Source organism: Daphnia pulex, chromosome 10, assembly GCF_021134715.1.
Source record: "Daphnia pulex isolate KAP4 chromosome 10, ASM2113471v1".
Classification (NCBI taxonomy): domain Eukaryota; kingdom Metazoa; phylum Arthropoda; class Branchiopoda; order Diplostraca; family Daphniidae; genus Daphnia; species Daphnia pulex.
In genome coordinates, this window is record NC_060026.1 from 9036772 (window position 1) to 9054796 (window position 18025).

The 18025-nt window shown below is 39.3% G+C and overlaps 13 non-coding genes across 13 annotated transcripts; 8 read left to right on the forward strand and 5 right to left on the reverse strand.

Annotated features, from left to right (window-relative positions):
- Positions 1–371: 371 nt before the first annotated feature.
- Trnaw-cca lies at positions 372–443 on the reverse strand. Its single transcript has one exon. It is a non-coding gene; the product is annotated as a tRNA-Trp (tRNA).
- A 282-nt stretch (positions 444–725) lies between these two features.
- Positions 726–796, forward strand: Trnag-gcc. The gene has a single exon. It is a non-coding gene; the product is annotated as a tRNA-Gly (tRNA).
- A 577-nt stretch (positions 797–1373) lies between these two features.
- Positions 1374–1445, reverse strand: Trnaw-cca. The gene has a single exon. It is a non-coding gene; the product is annotated as a tRNA-Trp (tRNA).
- Positions 1446–1727: 282 nt separating this feature from the next.
- On the forward strand, positions 1728–1798 carry Trnag-gcc. Its single transcript has one exon. It is a non-coding gene; the product is annotated as a tRNA-Gly (tRNA).
- Positions 1799–2374: 576 nt separating this feature from the next.
- Trnaw-cca lies at positions 2375–2446 on the reverse strand. Its single transcript has one exon. It is a non-coding gene; the product is annotated as a tRNA-Trp (tRNA).
- A 282-nt stretch (positions 2447–2728) lies between these two features.
- On the forward strand, positions 2729–2799 carry Trnag-gcc. Its single transcript has one exon. It is a non-coding gene; the product is annotated as a tRNA-Gly (tRNA).
- Positions 2800–3730: 931 nt separating this feature from the next.
- On the forward strand, positions 3731–3801 carry Trnag-gcc. Its single transcript has one exon. It is a non-coding gene; the product is annotated as a tRNA-Gly (tRNA).
- A 1559-nt stretch (positions 3802–5360) lies between these two features.
- Trnaw-cca lies at positions 5361–5432 on the reverse strand. The gene has a single exon. It is a non-coding gene; the product is annotated as a tRNA-Trp (tRNA).
- Positions 5433–5714: 282 nt separating this feature from the next.
- Positions 5715–5785, forward strand: Trnag-gcc. The gene has a single exon. It is a non-coding gene; the product is annotated as a tRNA-Gly (tRNA).
- A 1906-nt stretch (positions 5786–7691) lies between these two features.
- Trnag-gcc lies at positions 7692–7762 on the forward strand. Its single transcript has one exon. It is a non-coding gene; the product is annotated as a tRNA-Gly (tRNA).
- Positions 7763–12078: 4316 nt separating this feature from the next.
- Trnaw-cca lies at positions 12079–12150 on the reverse strand. Its single transcript has one exon. It is a non-coding gene; the product is annotated as a tRNA-Trp (tRNA).
- A 282-nt stretch (positions 12151–12432) lies between these two features.
- Trnag-gcc lies at positions 12433–12503 on the forward strand. The gene has a single exon. It is a non-coding gene; the product is annotated as a tRNA-Gly (tRNA).
- Positions 12504–14409: 1906 nt separating this feature from the next.
- Positions 14410–14480, forward strand: Trnag-gcc. Its single transcript has one exon. It is a non-coding gene; the product is annotated as a tRNA-Gly (tRNA).
- Positions 14481–18025: the final 3545 nt, after the last annotated feature.

Below are 18025 nucleotides of genomic sequence, written 5' to 3' on the forward strand. Positions count from 1 at the left end.
TTTGTAGGACAGAGAGGTACAAGTTATATCCATCGCCAGACTCTGTGTTTGTATCGTGGAAACCCAAGATAGTTATCGGTTGAAACTCGTCGTGTTCCAACTGCTGTGGTAATCGACATTCAGACGCAAATGTTCCCCCTTTTGTAAACTCACTTGGTTCTATGCTCTCCCATTCCAAAAACTGTAGTCCCGTGTAGATCTAAAGTCACATTTTGATAAAAAGAAAAAAAAACAGCTGACTAAGATTCAAATTGAATTAGGATACATGTGTGTTGAGATAACAAGATATAGAAAAAATGGTGATTAATGTTATTTGAACGTTGTATCCATTTTAAAAGCCTAAACATACCTTCACAAGAAATATTTTTGCTTGATCTCGACGTGATTTGAACACGCAACCTCCTGATCTGGAGTCAGGCGCGCTACCGTTGCGCCACGAAATCTTGATTTTCGATCTAATTACTATCGTTATATTTTGGGAACTACGGTGTCTTTTATAAAGGAATAGATTCTGATGGTAAGATTGATTATCACACGAACACATATAGTCTTTTGAAAGAGTCAGTCAGATTAGTCAGGTTATTATTTTATATTTCCTTGGATCTTTTGATCGCCACAAGCCTTGATTTCCGTAATGAAAGCTAACAAGCTTAGGCATGATAGTCGGCTACAATAGATGGGTTGTCGTCGTGCAATTTGTATCAAGAAGTATACGTGAGGAACAAGCATCGATGGTTCAGTGGTAGAATGCTCGCCTGCCACGCGGGCGGCCCGGGTTCGATTCCCGGTCGATGCATTTTAATCAACATTGCCCAAGACAGATTGGTAGAATCTACTCCATTGAGTTTAGTTTGCTGATATTCTTGCGCAGTACGTATAAGGACGGTACTTAGTGGTTAGTGGTGGTTGAAGCAATCTCTTTAAGCGGACTCTTTTTTGTTTGCCAGATTGGTTTAGATTACTTAATCTTCCTTTGATCATACCAATTGGCGAATAAACCATTTGTAGGACAGAGAGGTACAAGTTATATCCATCGCCAGACTCTGTGTTTGTATCGTGGAAACCCAAGATAGTTATCGGTTCAAACTCGTCGTGTTCCAACTGCTGTGGTAATCGACATTCAGACGCAAATGTTCCCCCTTTTGTAAACTCACTTGGTTCTATGCTCTCCCATTCCAAGAACTGTAGTCCCGTGTAGATCTAAAGTCACATTTTGATAAAAAGAAAAAAAAAACAGCTGACTAAGATTCAAATTGAATTAGGATACATGTGTGTTGAGATAATAAGATATAGAAACAATGGTGAATAATGTTATTTGAACGTTGTATCCGTTTTAAGAGCCTAAACATAACTTCACAAGAAATATTTTTGCTTGATCTCGACGTGATTTGAACACGCAACCTCCTGATCTGGAGTCAGGCGCGCTACCGTTGCGCCACGAAATCTTGATTTTCGATGTTATTACTATCGTTATATTTTGGGAACTACGGTGTATTTTATAAAGGAATAGATTCTGATGGTAAGATTGATTATCACACGAACACATTTAGTCTTTTGAAAGAGTCAGTCAGATTAGTCAGGTTATTTTTTTATATTTCTTTGGATCTTTTGATCGCCACAAGCCTTGATTTCCGTAATGAAAGCTAACAAGCTTAGGCATGATAGTCGGCTACAATAGATGGGTTGTCGTCGTGCAATTTGTATCAAGAAGTATACGTGAGGGTAAAGCATCGATGGTTCAGTGGTAGAATGCTCGCCTGCCACGCGGGCGGCCCGGGTTCGATTCCCGGTCGATGCATTTTAATCACCATTGCCCAAGACAGATTGGTAGAATCTACTCTATTGAGTTTAGTTTGCTGATATTCTTGCGCAGTGCGTATAAGGACGATACTTAGTGGTTAGTGGTGGTTGAAGCAATCTCTTTAAGCGGACTCTTTTTTGTTTGCCAGATTGGTTTAGATTACTTAATCTTCCTTTGATCATACCAATTGGTGAATAAACCATTTGTAGGACAGAGAGGTACAAATTATATCCATCGCCAGACTCTGTGTTTGTATCGTGGAAACCCAAGATAGTTATCGGTTCAAACTCGTCGTGTTCCAACTGCTGTGGTAATCGACATTCAGACGCAAATGTTCCCCCTTTTGTAAACTCACTTGGTTCTATGCTCTCCCATTCCAAAAACTGTAGTCCCGTGTAGATCTAAAGTCACATTTTGATAAAAAGAAAAAAATACAGCTGACTAAGATTCAAATTGAATTAGGATACATGTGTGTTGAGATAACAAGATATAGAAAAAATGGTGATTAATGTTATTTGAACGTTGTATCCATTTTAAAAGCCAAAACATACCTTCACAAGAAATATTTTTGCTTGATCTCGACGTGATTTGAACACGCAACCTCCTGATCTGGAGTCAGGCGCGCTACCGTTGCGCCACGAAATCTTGATTTTCCATGTAATTACTATCGTTATATTTTGGGAACTACGGTGTCTTTTATAAAGGAATAGATTCTGATGGTAAGATTGATTATCACACGAACACATATAGTCTTTTGAAAGAGTCAGTCAGATTAGTCAGGTTATTTTTTTATATTTCCTTGGATCTTTTGATCGCCACAAGCCTTGATTTCCGTAATGAAAGCTAACAAGCTTAGGCATGATAGTCGGCTACAATAGATGGGTTGTCGTCGTGCAATTTGTATCAAGAAGTATACGTGAGGGGCAAGCATCGATGGTTCAGTGGTAGAATGCTCGCCTGCCACGCGGGCGGCCCGGGTTCGATTCCCGGTCGATGCATTTTAATCACCATTGCCCAAGACAGATTGGTAGAATCTACTCTATTGAGTTTAGTTTGCTGATATTCTTGCGCAGTACGTATAAGGACGGTACTTAGTGGTTAGTGGTGGTTGAAGCAATCTCTTTAAGCGGACTCTTTTTTGTTTGCCAGATTGGTTTAGATTACTTAATCTTCCTTTGATCATACCAATTGGCGAATAAACCATTTGTAGGACAGAGAGGTACAAGTTATATCCATCGCCAGACTCTGTGTTTGTATCGTGGAAACCCAAGATAGTTATCGGTTCAAACTCGTCGTGTTCCAACTGCTGTGGTAATCGACATTCAGACGCAAATGTTCCCCCTTTTGTAAACTCACTTGGTTCTATGCTCTCCCATTCCAAAAACTGTAGTCCCGTGTAGATCTAAAGTCACATTTTGATAAAAAGAAAAAAAAAACAGCTGACTAAGATTCAAATTGAATCAGGATACATGTGTGTTGAGATAACAAGATATAGAAACAATGGTGATTAATGTTATTTGAACGTTGTATCCGTTTTAAAAGCCTAAACATACCTTCACAAGAAATATTTTTGCTTGATCTCGATGTGATTTGAACCCGCAACCTCCTGATCTGAAGTCAGGCGCGCTACCGTTGCGCCACGAAATCTTGATTTTCGATCTAATTACTATCGTTATATTTTGGGAACTACGGTGTCTTTTATAAAGGAATAGATTCTGATGGTAAGATTGATTATCACACGAACACATTTAGTCTTTTGAAAGAGTCAGTCAGGTTAGTCAGGTTATTTTTTTATATTTCTTTGGATCTTTTGATCGCCACAAGCCTTGATTTCCGTAATGAAAGCTAACAAGCTTAGGCATGATAGTCGGCTACAATAGATGGGTTGTCGTCGTGCAATTTGTATCAAGAAGTATACGTGAGGGTCAAGCATCGATGGTTCAGTGGTAGAATGCTCGCCTGCCACGCGGGCGGCCCGGGTTCGATTCCCGGTCGATGCATTTTACCCACCTTTGCCCAAGACAGATTGGTAGAATCTACTCTATTGAGTTTAGTTTGCTGATATTCTTGCGCAGTGCGTATAAGGACGGTACTTAGTGGTTAGTGGTGGTTGAAGCAATCTCTTTAAGCGGACTCTTTTTTGTTTGCCAGATTGGTTTAGATTACTTAATCTTCCTTTGATCATACCAACTGCCGAATAAACCATTTGTAGGACAGAGAGGTACAAGTTATATCCATCGCCAGACTCTGTGTTTGTATCGTGGAAACCCAAGATAGTTATCGGTTCAAACTCGTCGTGTTCCAACTGCTGTGGTAATCGACATTCAGACGCAAATGTTCCCCCTTTTGTAAACTCACTTGGTTCTATGCTCTCCCATTCCAAAAACTGTAGTCCCGTGTAGATCTAAAGTCACATTTTGATAAAAAGAAAAAAAACAGCTGACTAAGATTCAAATTGAATTAGGATACATGTGTGTTGAGATAACAAGATATTGAACCAATGGTGATTAATGTTATTTGAATGTTGTATCTGTTCTATAAGCCCAAACATACCTTCACAAGAAAACGTGATTTGAACACGCAACCTCCTGATCTGGAGTCAGGCGCGCTACCGTTGCGCCACGAAATCTTTATTTTCGATGTAATTACTATCGTTATATTTTGGGAACTACGGTGTCTTTTATAAAGGAATAGATTCTGATGGTAAGATTGATTATCACACGAACACATTTAGTCTTTTGAAAGAGTCAGTCAGATTAGTCAGGTTATTTTTTTATATTTCCTTGGATCTTTTGATCGCCACAAGCCTTGATTTCCGTAATGAAAGCTAACAAGCTTAGGCATGATAGTCGGCTACAATAGATGGGTTGTCGTCGTGCAATTTGTATCAAGAAGTATACGTGAGGGGCAAGCATCGATGGTTCAGTGGTAGAATGCTCACCTGCCACGCGGGCGGCCCGGGTTCGATTCCCGGTCGATGCATTTTAATCACCATTGCCCAAGACAGATTGGTAGAATCTACTCTATTGAGTTTAGTTTGCTGATATTCTTGCGCAGTACGTATAAGGACGGTACTTAGTGGTTAGTGGTGGTTGAAGCAATCTCTTTAAGCGGACTCTTTTTTGTTTGCCAGATTGGTTTAGATTAGTTAATCTTCCTTTGATCATACCAATTGGCGAATAAACCATTTGTAGGACAGAGAGGTACAAGTTATATCCATCGCCAGACTCTGTGTTTGTATCGTGGAAACCCAAGATAGTTATCGGTTCAAACTCGTCGTGTTCCAACTGCTGTGGTAATCGACATTCAGACGCAAATGTTCCCCCTTTTGTAAACTCACTTGGTTCTATGCTCTCCCATTCCAAAAACTGTAGTCCCGTGTAGATCTAAAGTCACATTTTGATAAAAAGAAAAAAAAAACAGCTGACTAAGATTCAAATTGAATTAGGATACATGTGTGTTGAGATAACAAGATATAGAAAAAATGGTGATTAATGTTATTTGAACGTTGTATCCATTTTAAAAGCCTAAACATACCTTCACAAGAAATATTTTTGCTTGATCTCGACGTGATTTGAACACGCAACCTCCTGATCTGGAGTCAGGCGCGCTACCGTTGCGCCACGAAATCTTGATTTTCGATGTAATTACTATCGTTATATTTTGGGAACTACGGTGTCTTTTATAAAGGAATAGATTCTGATGGTAAGATTGATTATCACACGAACACATATAGTCTTTTGAAAGAGTCAGTCAGATTAGTCAGGTTATTTTTTTATATTTCTTTGGATCTTTTGATCGCCACAAGCCTTGATTTCCGTAATGAAAGCTAACAAGCTTAGGCATGATAGTCGGCTACAATAGATGGGTTGTCGTCGTGCAATTTGGATCAAGAAGTATACGTGAGGGGCAAGCATCGATGGTTCAGTGGTAGAATGCTCGCCTGCCACGCGGGCGGCCCGGGTTCGATTCCCGGTCGATGCATTTTAATCACCATTGCCCAAGACAGATTGGTAGAATCTACTCTATTGACTTTAGTTTGCTGATATTCTTGCGCAGTACGTATAAGGACGGTAGTTAGTGGTGGTTGAAGCAATCTCTTTAAGCGGACTCTTTTTTGTTTGCCAGATTGGTTTAGATTACTTAATCTTCCTTTGATCATACCAACTGCCGAATAAACCATTTGTAGGACAGAGAGGTACAAGTTATATCCATCGCCAGACTCTGTGTTTGTATCGTGGAAACCCAAGATAGTTATCGGTTCAAACTCGTCGTGTTCCAACTGCTGTGGTAATCGACATTCAGACGCAAATGTTCCCCCTTTTGTAAACTCACTTGGTTCTATGCTCTCCCATTCCAAAAACTGTAGTCCCGTGTAGATCTAAAGTCACATTTTGATAAAAAGAAAAAAAACAGCTGACTAAGATTCAAATTGAATTAGGATACATGTGTGTTGAGATAACAAGATATTGAACCAATGGTGATTAATGTTATTTGAATGTTGTATCTGTTCTATAAGCCCAAACATACCTTCACAAGAAAACGTGATTTGAACACGCAACCTCATGATCTGGAGTCAGGCGCGCTACCGTTGCGCCACGAAATCTTGATTTTCGATGTAATTACTATCGTTATATTTTGGGAACTACGGTGTCTTTTATAAAGGAATAGATTCTGATGGTAAGATTGATTATCACACGAACACATTTAGTCTTTTGAAAGAGTCAGTCAGATTAGTCAGGTTATTTTTTTATATTTCCTTGGATCTTTTGATCGCCACAAGCCTTGATTTCCGTAATGAAAGCTAACAAGCTTAGGCATGATAGTCGGCTACAATAGATGGGTTGTCGTCGTGCAATTTGTATCAAGAAGTATACGTGAGGGGCAAGCATCGATGGTTCAGTGGTAGAATGCTCACCTGCCACGCGGGCGGCCCGGGTTCGATTCCCGGTCGATGCATTTTAATCACCATTGCCCAAGACAGATTGGTTAAATCTACTCTATTGAGTTTAGTTTGCTGATATTCTTGCGCAGTACGTATAAGGACGGTACTTAGTGGTTAGTGGTGGTTGAAGCAATCTCTTTAAGCGGACTCTTTTTTGTTTGCCAGATTGGTTTAGATTAGTTAATCTTCCTTTGATCATACCAATTGGCGAATAAACCATTTGTAGGACAGAGAGGTACAAGTTATATCCATCGCCAGACTCTGTGTTTGTATCGTGGAAACCCAAGATAGTTATCGGTTCAAACTCGTCGTGTTCCAACTGCTGTGGTAATCGACATTCAGACGCAAATGTTCCCCCTTTTGTAAACTCACTTGGTTCTATGCTCTCCCATTCCAAAAACTGTAGTCCCGTGTAGATCTAAAGTCACATTTTGATAAAAAGAAAAAAAAAACAGCTGACTAAGATTCAAATTGAATTAGGATACATGTGTGTTGAGATAAAAAGATATAGAAACAATGGTGATTAATGTTATTTGAACGTTGAATCCGTTTTAAAAGCCTAAACATACCTTCACAAGAAATATTTTTGCTTGATCTCAACGTGATTTGAACACGCAACCTCCTGATCTGGAGCCTGGCGCGCTACCGTTGCGCCACGAAATCTTGGTTTTTGTTGTAATTACTATCGTTATATTTTGGGAACTACGGTGTCTTTTATAAAGGAATAGATTCTGATGGTAAGATTGATTATCACACGAACACATTTAGTCTTTTGAAAGAGTCAGTCAGATTAGTCAGGTTATTTTTTTATATTTCCTTGGATCTTTTGATCGCCACAAGCCTTGATTTCCGTAATGAAAGCTAACAAGCTTAGGCATGATAGTCGGCTACAATAGATGGGTTGTCGTCTTGCAATTTGTATCAAGAAGTATACGTGAGGGGCAAGCATCGATGGTTCAGTGGTAGAATGCTCGCCTGCCACGCGGGCGGCCCGGGTTCGATTCCCGGTCGATGCATTTTAATCACCATTGCCCAAGACAGATTGGTAGAATCTACTCTAGTGAGTTTAGTTTGCTGATATTCTTGCGCAGTACGTATAAGGACGGTACTTAGTGGTTAGTGGTGGTTGGAGCAATCTCTTTAAGCGGACTCTTTTTTGTTTGCCAGATTGGTTTAGATTACTTAATCTTCCTTTGATCATACCAATTTGCGAATAAACCATTTGTAGGACAGAGAGGTACAAGTTATATCCATCGCCAGACTCTGTGTTTGTATCGTGGAAACCCAAGATAGTTATCGGTTGAAACTCGTCGTGTTCCAACTGCTGTGGTAATCGACATTCAGACGCAAATGTTCCCCCTTTTGTAAACTCACTTGGTTCTATGCTCTCCCATTCCAAAAACTGTAGTCCCGTGTAGATCTAAAGTCACATTTTGATAAAAAGAAAAAAAAGCAGCTGACTACAATTCAAATTGAATTAGGATACATGTGTGTTGAGATAACAAGATATTGAACCAATGGTGATTAATGTTATTTGAACGTTGTATCTGTTCTATAAGCCCCAACATACCTTCACAAGAAATATTTTTGCTTGATCTCGACGTGATTTGAACACGCAACCTCATGATCTGGAGTCAGGCGCGCTACCGTTGCGCCACGAAATCTTGATTTTCGATGTAATTACTATCGTTATATTTTGGGAACTACGGTGTCTTTTATAAAGGAATAGATTCTGATGGTAAGATTGATTATCACACGAACACATTTAGTCTTTTGAAAGAGTCTGTAGCGAGGCGGGTGCTCTGCCTCTCAAGGTGAAAGCCGTCAGCCTTTTATGACAAGGCAGGCGCTTTCAGCCTTGATACTTAGGTTGCTTCGGATGGTGCAATGCCAATTGCGTCATCCGACAAACATCTTTCTCTTCTTGTACCACCACATCCTGGTGATGGTGCAACTGTATACGTGTCTTTATCTACGTTGCAATAACTAACCCTAAGTATAAAAGCCCACGCTCTGCCTCATCCCGGCAGAGTGATTCCGGCAGTGTACTCCCCAACAAGTGGTAAATAAAGTTTCCTTATAATCTACTTTGTGTTTGTGTTTGTGTTTGTGTTAGTATAAGTGTAACTTCAGTGTGAGTTTATATTGTGATCGTCCAATCATCACAAATTGGTGAACGTGCCAGTTTGGCTTCGAACATCCGACTTTTCAACAATCATCGAGGAAGGAAGAGAAACACCAAAGCGGTAAGTGAATGACGACTCCTACCTTACCTTCTAAAGATACATCTTATGCTGCTTTAAACGAGTCCCTGATAGGGGAGATAGATTTAGAAGAAGACAGTTACATAAGATCCCTTCCACAAAATATTTTACCCATTAGAGATAGATTTTTATCACAGTGGAACGAGTTAATTAAACTTACAAAAGACGTCGCAGATAGGACATCTACCAGACGAGTGACAAGAAGCGATTTTCTTGCGAAACAGAAAGACATCAAAAGTCAAGTATACAATTCATTAAAACAATATACGTACGAATTTTATAAAAAAGAATTAGGGGGATCTCAATATATAACCGGTGAGGCAAAGGAAAAAGTAGTCGACAATATAGTAACATATTTAGTGCAGTTAAAAGGAGATTCCTTAGTGTATGAGCCGTTGATTCAAAATATACGAACAGCACACAGTAAGGAAGTCGAATTCAGAAACAAAGCTTTTAAAGTCTTCAGACGTGAATTGATTTTTAAACAGTTATCTCTGGAAAATTATGCGAATAGCCTTGAAGTACAATTAGAAACCCAAAAAGCAAAAAGTGAGAGAGAAGTCGATAGCGTAAGACGAGATCTTTCTAAAAAATTAGCAGATTGTTTTATCGATAATACTCGATTAACAACAGAGGTAGACAATCCACAAAGCTCCAACGTTAAGCAAGCAGCTCGGATAGCAGAATTAAATAGCAAAGTAGAGGATCATCAGACGAGTAGTGAAAGTAAATCATTTTTTAACGAATACGAAGTAGTAAAGAAGGATTTAGAGAAAGCGGAAGACATTTTACTAAAGAGGGACGAGTATATTAAAAATCTGAAAGACACTTTAACCCAGCTAGAAAACGATTCAAAGGATAAAATAAAACAACTCGTTGATAGCTACAACGCGTTAGGTATTAAACACGACTCCCTAGAAAACTCCTGTAAAGTAGCTGACAGCGAAATTATCGAACTAAAAAACAAAAATTCTCAACTGAACGTGGAGTTAAATAAGGCTATCAACGATAACTTAGCTAACTTGACAGACCTAAGCGACCAGAACGTACAATTAACTACCCAATTAACAAAATTACAACAAGACGTCGCCACTAAAGAATTATCAGTAGACTCTTTAAGGCAAATTAACAAAGGATTGAACTTAGATATAGCCACGTTACAACAACAATTAGCACAGCAGACAGCACAAATCACTCAACCCCTAAACATGACTCCGACTCCCCCGATTCCTCCAACACCACCGACCGCTCCTATACAAAATCCTTCAAACCAACAACAAGGCCCTAGAGCACCTTCGCCCGATCCAAACAATGTTCCATTGACCAAAAGTCATCTCTGTGAACTATACTCACAGGATGAACGAAAATCAATTCCCGTATACAAAGGAAAAAGAGGAGATCAGCTCATAAATAATTGGTTAAAAGACGCCGAAAGAGTAGCTCAAAGCGCAGGATGGAGCGCCAAGGATAAAATTAAATATTTTTCAGACAGATTAAGAGGCGATGCCGCGGATTGGCACAGTGACTACATAGATCACGCTGCGGATAAAGAAGATTACGATGCGTGGGAAAAAGCCCTCATTAGCAGATTTTTAACAGAAACAGAAATCGAGAATCTTAAAAAACAACTAAATGGACAGGACTCTTTTTTGTTTGCCAGATTGGTTTAGATTACTTAATCTTCCTTTGATCATACCAATTGGCGAATAAACCATTTGTAGGACAGAGAGGTACAAGTTATATCCATCGCCAGACTCTGTGTTTGTATCGTGGAAACCCAAGATAGTTATCGGTTCAAACTCGTCGTGTTCCAACTGCTGTGGTAATCGACATTCAGACGCAAATGTTCCCCCTTTTGTAAACTCACTTGGTTCTATGCTCTCCCATTCCAAAAACTGTAGTCCCGTGTAGATCTAAAGTCACATTTTGATAAAAAGAAAAAAAACAGCTGACTAAGATTCAAATTGAATTAGGATACATGTGTGTTGAGATAACAAGATATTGAACCAATGGTGATTAATGTTATTTGAATGTTGTATCTGTTCTATAAGCCCAAACATACCTTCACAAGAAAACGTGATTTGAACACGCAACCTCCTGATCTGGAGTCAGGCGCGCTACCGTTGCGCCACGAAATCTTTATTTTCGATGTAATTACTATCGTTATATTTTGGGAACTACGGTGTCTTTTATAAAGGAATAGATTCTGATGGTAAGATTGATTATCACACGAACACATTTAGTCTTTTGAAAGAGTCAGTCAGATTAGTCAGGTTATTTTTTTATATTTCCTTGGATCTTTTGATCGCCACAAGCCTTGATTTCCGTAATGAAAGCTAACAAGCTTAGGCATGATAGTCGGCTACAATAGATGGGTTGTCGTCGTGCAATTTGTATCAAGAAGTATACGTGAGGGGCAAGCATCGATGGTTCAGTGGTAGAATGCTCACCTGCCACGCGGGCGGCCCGGGTTCGATTCCCGGTCGATGCATTTTAATCACCATTGCCCAAGACAGATTGGTAGAATCTACTCTATTGAGTTTAGTTTGCTGATATTCTTGCGCAGTACGTATAAGGACGGTACTTAGTGGTTAGTGGTGGTTGAAGCAATCTCTTTAAGCGGACTCTTTTTTGTTTGCCAGATTGGTTTAGATTAGTTAATCTTCCTTTGATCATACCAATTGGCGAATAAACCATTTGTAGGACAGAGAGGTACAAGTTATATCCATCGCCAGACTCTGTGTTTGTATCGTGGAAACCCAAGATAGTTATCGGTTCAAACTCGTCGTGTTCCAACTGCTGTGGTAATCGACATTCAGACGCAAATGTTCCCCCTTTTGTAAACTCACTTGGTTCTATGCTCTCCCATTCCAAAAACTGTAGTCCCGTGTAGATCTAAAGTCACATTTTGATAAAAAGAAAAAAAAAACAGCTGACTAAGATTCAAATTGAATTAGGATACATGTGTGTTGAGATAACAAGATATAGAAAAAATGGTGATTAATGTTATTTGAACGTTGTATCCATTTTAAAAGCCTAAACATACCTTCACAAGAAATATTTTTGCTTGATCTCGACGTGATTTGAACACGCAACCTCCTGATCTGGAGTCAGGCGCGCTACCGTTGCGCCACGAAATCTTGATTTTCGATGTAATTACTATCGTTATATTTTGGGAACTACGGTGTCTTTTATAAAGGAATAGATTCTGATGGTAAGATTGATTATCACACGAACACATATAGTCTTTTGAAAGAGTCAGTCAGATTAGTCAGGTTATTTTTTTATATTTCTTTGGATCTTTTGATCGCCACAAGCCTTGATTTCCGTAATGAAAGCTAACAAGCTTAGGCATGATAGTCGGCTACAATAGATGGGTTGTCGTCGTGCAATTTGGATCAAGAAGTATACGTGAGGGGCAAGCATCGATGGTTCAGTGGTAGAATGCTCGCCTGCCACGCGGGCGGCCCGGGTTCGATTCCCGGTCGATGCATTTTAATCACCATTGCCCAAGACAGATTGGTAGAATCTACTCTATTGACTTTAGTTTGCTGATATTCTTGCGCAGTACGTATAAGGACGGTAGTTAGTGGTGGTTGAAGCAATCTCTTTAAGCGGACTCTTTTTTGTTTGCCAGATTGGTTTAGATTACTTAATCTTCCTTTGATCATACCAACTGCCGAATAAACCATTTGTAGGACAGAGAGGTACAAGTTATATCCATCGCCAGACTCTGTGTTTGTATCGTGGAAACCCAAGATAGTTATCGGTTCAAACTCGTCGTGTTCCAACTGCTGTGGTAATCGACATTCAGACGCAAATGTTCCCCCTTTTGTAAACTCACTTGGTTCTATGCTCTCCCATTCCAAAAACTGTAGTCCCGTGTAGATCTAAAGTCACATTTTGATAAAAAGAAAAAAAACAGCTGACTAAGATTCAAATTGAATTAGGATACATGTGTGTTGAGATAACAAGATATTGAACCAATGGTGATTAATGTTATTTGAATGTTGTATCTGTTCTATAAGCCCAAACATACCTTCACAAGAAAACGTGATTTGAACACGCAACCTCATGATCTGGAGTCAGGCGCGCTACCGTTGCGCCACGAAATCTTGATTTTCGATGTAATTACTATCGTTATATTTTGGGAACTACGGTGTCTTTTATAAAGGAATAGATTCTGATGGTAAGATTGATTATCACACGAACACATTTAGTCTTTTGAAAGAGTCAGTCAGATTAGTCAGGTTATTTTTTTATATTTCCTTGGATCTTTTGATCGCCACAAGCCTTGATTTCCGTAATGAAAGCTAACAAGCTTAGGCATGATAGTCGGCTACAATAGATGGGTTGTCGTCGTGCAATTTGTATCAAGAAGTATACGTGAGGGGCAAGCATCGATGGTTCAGTGGTAGAATGCTCACCTGCCACGCGGGCGGCCCGGGTTCGATTCCCGGTCGATGCATTTTAATCACCATTGCCCAAGACAGATTGGTTAAATCTACTCTATTGAGTTTAGTTTGCTGATATTCTTGCGCAGTACGTATAAGGACGGTACTTAGTGGTTAGTGGTGGTTGAAGCAATCTCTTTAAGCGGACTCTTTTTTGTTTGCCAGATTGGTTTAGATTAGTTAATCTTCCTTTGATCATACCAATTGGCGAATAAACCATTTGTAGGACAGAGAGGTACAAGTTATATCCATCGCCAGACTCTGTGTTTGTATCGTGGAAACCCAAGATAGTTATCGGTTCAAACTCGTCGTGTTCCAACTGCTGTGGTAATCGACATTCAGACGCAAATGTTCCCCCTTTTGTAAACTCACTTGGTTCTATGCTCTCCCATTCCAAAAACTGTAGTCCCGTGTAGATCTAAAGTCACATTTTGATAAAAAGAAAAAAAAAACAGCTGACTAAGATTCAAATTGAATTAGGATACATGTGTGTTGAGATAAAAAGATATAGAAACAATGGTGATTAATGTTATTTGAACGTTGAATCCGTTTTAAAAGCCTAAACATACCTTCACAAGAAATATTTTTGCTTGATCTCGACGTGATTTGAACACGCAACCTCCTGATCTGGAGCCTGGCGCGCTACCGTTGCGCCACGAAATCTTGGTTTTTGTTGTAATTACTATCGTTATATTTTGGGAACTACGGTGTCTTTTATAAAGGAATAGATTCTGATGGTAAGATTGATTATCACACGAACACATTTAGTCTTTTGAAAGAGTCAGTCAGATTAGTCAGGTTATTTTTTTATATTTCCTTGGATCTTTTGATCGCCACAAGCCTTGATTTCCGTAATGAAAGCTAACAAGCTTAGGCATGATAGTCGGCTACAATAGATGGGTTGTCGTCTTGCAATTTGTATCAAGAAGTATACGTGAGGGGCAAGCATCGATGGTTCAGTGGTAGAATGCTCGCCTGCCACGCGGGCGGCCCGGGTTCGATTCCCGGTCGATGCATTTTAATCACCATTGCCCAAGACAGATTGGTAGAATCTACTCTAGTGAGTTTAGTTTGCTGATATTCTTGCGCAGTACGTATAAGGACGGTACTTAGTGGTTAGTGGTGGTTGGAGCAATCTCTTTAAGCGGACTCTTTTTTGTTTGCCAGATTGGTTTAGATTACTTAATCTTCCTTTGATCATACCAATTTGCGAATAAACCATTTGTAGGACAGAGAGGTACAAGTTATATCCATCGCCAGACTCTGTGTTTGTATCGTGGAAACCCAAGATAGTTATCGGTTGAAACTCGTCGTGTTCCAACTGCTGTGGTAATCGACATTCAGACGCAAATGTTCCCCCTTTTGTAAACTCACTTGGTTCTATGCTCTCCCATTCCAAAAACTGTAGTCCCGTGTAGATCTAAAGTCACATTTTGATAAAAAGAAAAAAAAGCAGCTGACTACAATTCAAATTGAATTAGGATACATGTGTGTTGAGATAACAAGATATTGAACCAATGGTGATTAATGTTATTTGAACGTTGTATCTGTTCTATAAGCCCCAACATACCTTCACAAGAAATATTTTTGCTTGATCTCGACGTGATTTGAACACGCAACCTCATGATCTGGAGTCAGGCGCGCTACCGTTGCGCCACGAAATCTTGATTTTCGATGTAATTACTATCGTTATATTTTGGGAACTACGGTGTCTTTTATAAAGGAATAGATTCTGATGGTAAGATTGATTATCACACGAACACATTTAGTCTTTTGAAAGAGTCTGTAGCGAGGCGGGTGCTCTGCCTCTCAAGGTGAAAGCCGTCAGCCTTTTATGACAAGGCAGGCGCTTTCAGCCTTGATACTTAGGTTGCTTCGGATGGTGCAATGCCAATTGCGTCATCCGACAAACATCTTTCTCTTCTTGTACCACCACATCCTGGTGATGGTGCAACTGTATACGTGTCTTTATCTACGTTGCAATAACTAACCCTAAGTATAAAAGCCCACGCTCTGCCTCATCCCGGCAGAGTGATTCCGGCAGTGTACTCCCCAACAAGTGGTAAATAAAGTTTCCTTATAATCTACTTTGTGTTTGTGTTTGTGTTTGTGTTAGTATAAGTGTAACTTCAGTGTGAGTTTATATTGTGATCGTCCAATCATCACAAATTGGTGAACGTGCCAGTTTGGCTTCGAACATCCGACTTTTCAACAATCATCGAGGAAGGAAGAGAAACACCAAAGCGGTAAGTGAATGACGACTCCTACCTTACCTTCTAAAGATACATCTTATGCTGCTTTAAACGAGTCCCTGATAGGGGAGATAGATTTAGAAGAAGACAGTTACATAAGATCCCTTCCACAAAATATTTTACCCATTAGAGATAGATTTTTATCACAGTGGAACGAGTTAATTAAACTTACAAAAGACGTCGCAGATAGGACATCTACCAGACGAGTGACAAGAAGCGATTTTCTTGCGAAACAGAAAGACATCAAAAGTCAAGTATACAATTCATTAAAACAATATACGTACGAATTTTATAAAAAAGAATTAGGGGGATCTCAATATATAACCGGTGAGGCAAAGGAAAAAGTAGTCGACAATATAGTAACATATTTAGTGCAGTTAAAAGGAGATTCCTTAGTGTATGAGCCGTTGATTCAAAATATACGAACAGCACACAGTAAGGAAGTCGAATTCAGAAACAAAGCTTTTAAAGTCTTCAGACGTGAATTGATTTTTAAACAGTTATCTCTGGAAAATTATGCGAATAGCCTTGAAGTACAATTAGAAACCCAAAAAGCAAAAAGTGAGAGAGAAGTCGATAGCGTAAGACGAGATCTTTCTAAAAAATTAGCAGATTGTTTTATCGATAATACTCGATTAACAACAGAGGTAGACAATCCACAAAGCTCCAACGTTAAGCAAGCAGCTCGGATAGCAGAATTAAATAGCAAAGTAGAGGATCATCAGACGAGTAGTGAAAGTAAATCATTTTTTAACGAATACGAAGTAGTAAAGAAGGATTTAGAGAAAGCGGAAGACATTTTACTAAAGAGGGACGAGTATATTAAAAATCTGAAAGACACTTTAACCCAGCTAGAAAACGATTCAAAGGATAAAATAAAACAACTCGTTGATAGCTACAACGCGTTAGGTATTAAACACGACTCCCTAGAAAACTCCTGTAAAGTAGCTGACAGCGAAATTATCGAACTAAAAAACAAAAATTCTCAACTGAACGTGGAGTTAAATAAGGCTATCAACGATAACTTAGCTAACTTGACAGACCTAAGCGACCAGAACGTACAATTAACTACCCAATTAACAAAATTACAACAAGACGTCGCCACTAAAGAATTATCAGTAGACTCTTTAAGGCAAATTAACAAAGGATTGAACTTAGATATAGCCACGTTACAACAACAATTAGCACAGCAGACAGCACAAATCACTCAACCCCTAAACATGACTCCGACTCCCCCGATTCCTCCAACACCACCGACCGCTCCTATACAAAATCCTTCAAACCAACAACAAGGCCCTAGAGCACCTTCGCCCGATCCAAACAATGTTCCATTGACCAAAAGTCATCTCTGTGAACTATACTCACAGGATGAACGAAAATCAATTCCCGTATACAAAGGAAAAAGAGGAGATCAGCTCATAAATAATTGGTTAAAAGACGCCGAAAGAGTAGCTCAAAGCGCAGGATGGAGCGCCAAGGATAAAATTAAATATTTTTCAGACAGATTAAGAGGCGATGCCGCGGATTGGCACAGTGACTACATAGATCACGCTGCGGATAAAGAAGATTACGATGCGTGGGAAAAAGCCCTCATTAGCAGATTTTTAACAGAAACAGAAATCGAGAATCTTAAAAAACAACTAAATGGACAGGACTCTTTTTTGTTTGCCAGATTGGTTTAGATTACTTAATCTTCCTTTGATCATACCAATTGGCGAATAAACCATTTGTAGGACAGAGAGGTACAAGTTATATCCATCGCCAGACTCTGTGTTTGTATCGTGGAAACCCAAGATAGTTATCGGTTCAAACTCGTCGTGTTCCAACTGCTGTGGTAATCGACATTCAGACGCAAATGTTCCCCCTTTTGTAAACTCACTTGGTTCTATGCTCTCCCATTCCAAAAACTGTAGTCCCGTGTAGATCTAAAGTCACATTTTGATAAAAAGAAAAAAAAACAGCTGACTAAGATTCAAATTGAATTAGGATACATGTGTGTTGAGATAACAAGATATAGAACCAATGGTGATTAATGTTATTTGAACGTTGAATCCGTTTTAAAAGCCTAAACATACCTTCACAAGAAATATTTTTGCTTGATCTCGACGTGATTTGAACACGCAACCTCCTGATCTGGAGTCAGACGCGCTACCGTTGCGCCACGAAATCTTGATTTTCGATGTAATTACTATCGTTATATTTTGGAAACTACGGTGTCTTTTATAAAGGAATAGATTCTGATGGTAAGATTGATTATCACACGAACACATTTAGTCTTTTGAAATAGTCAGTCAGATTAGTCAGGTTAT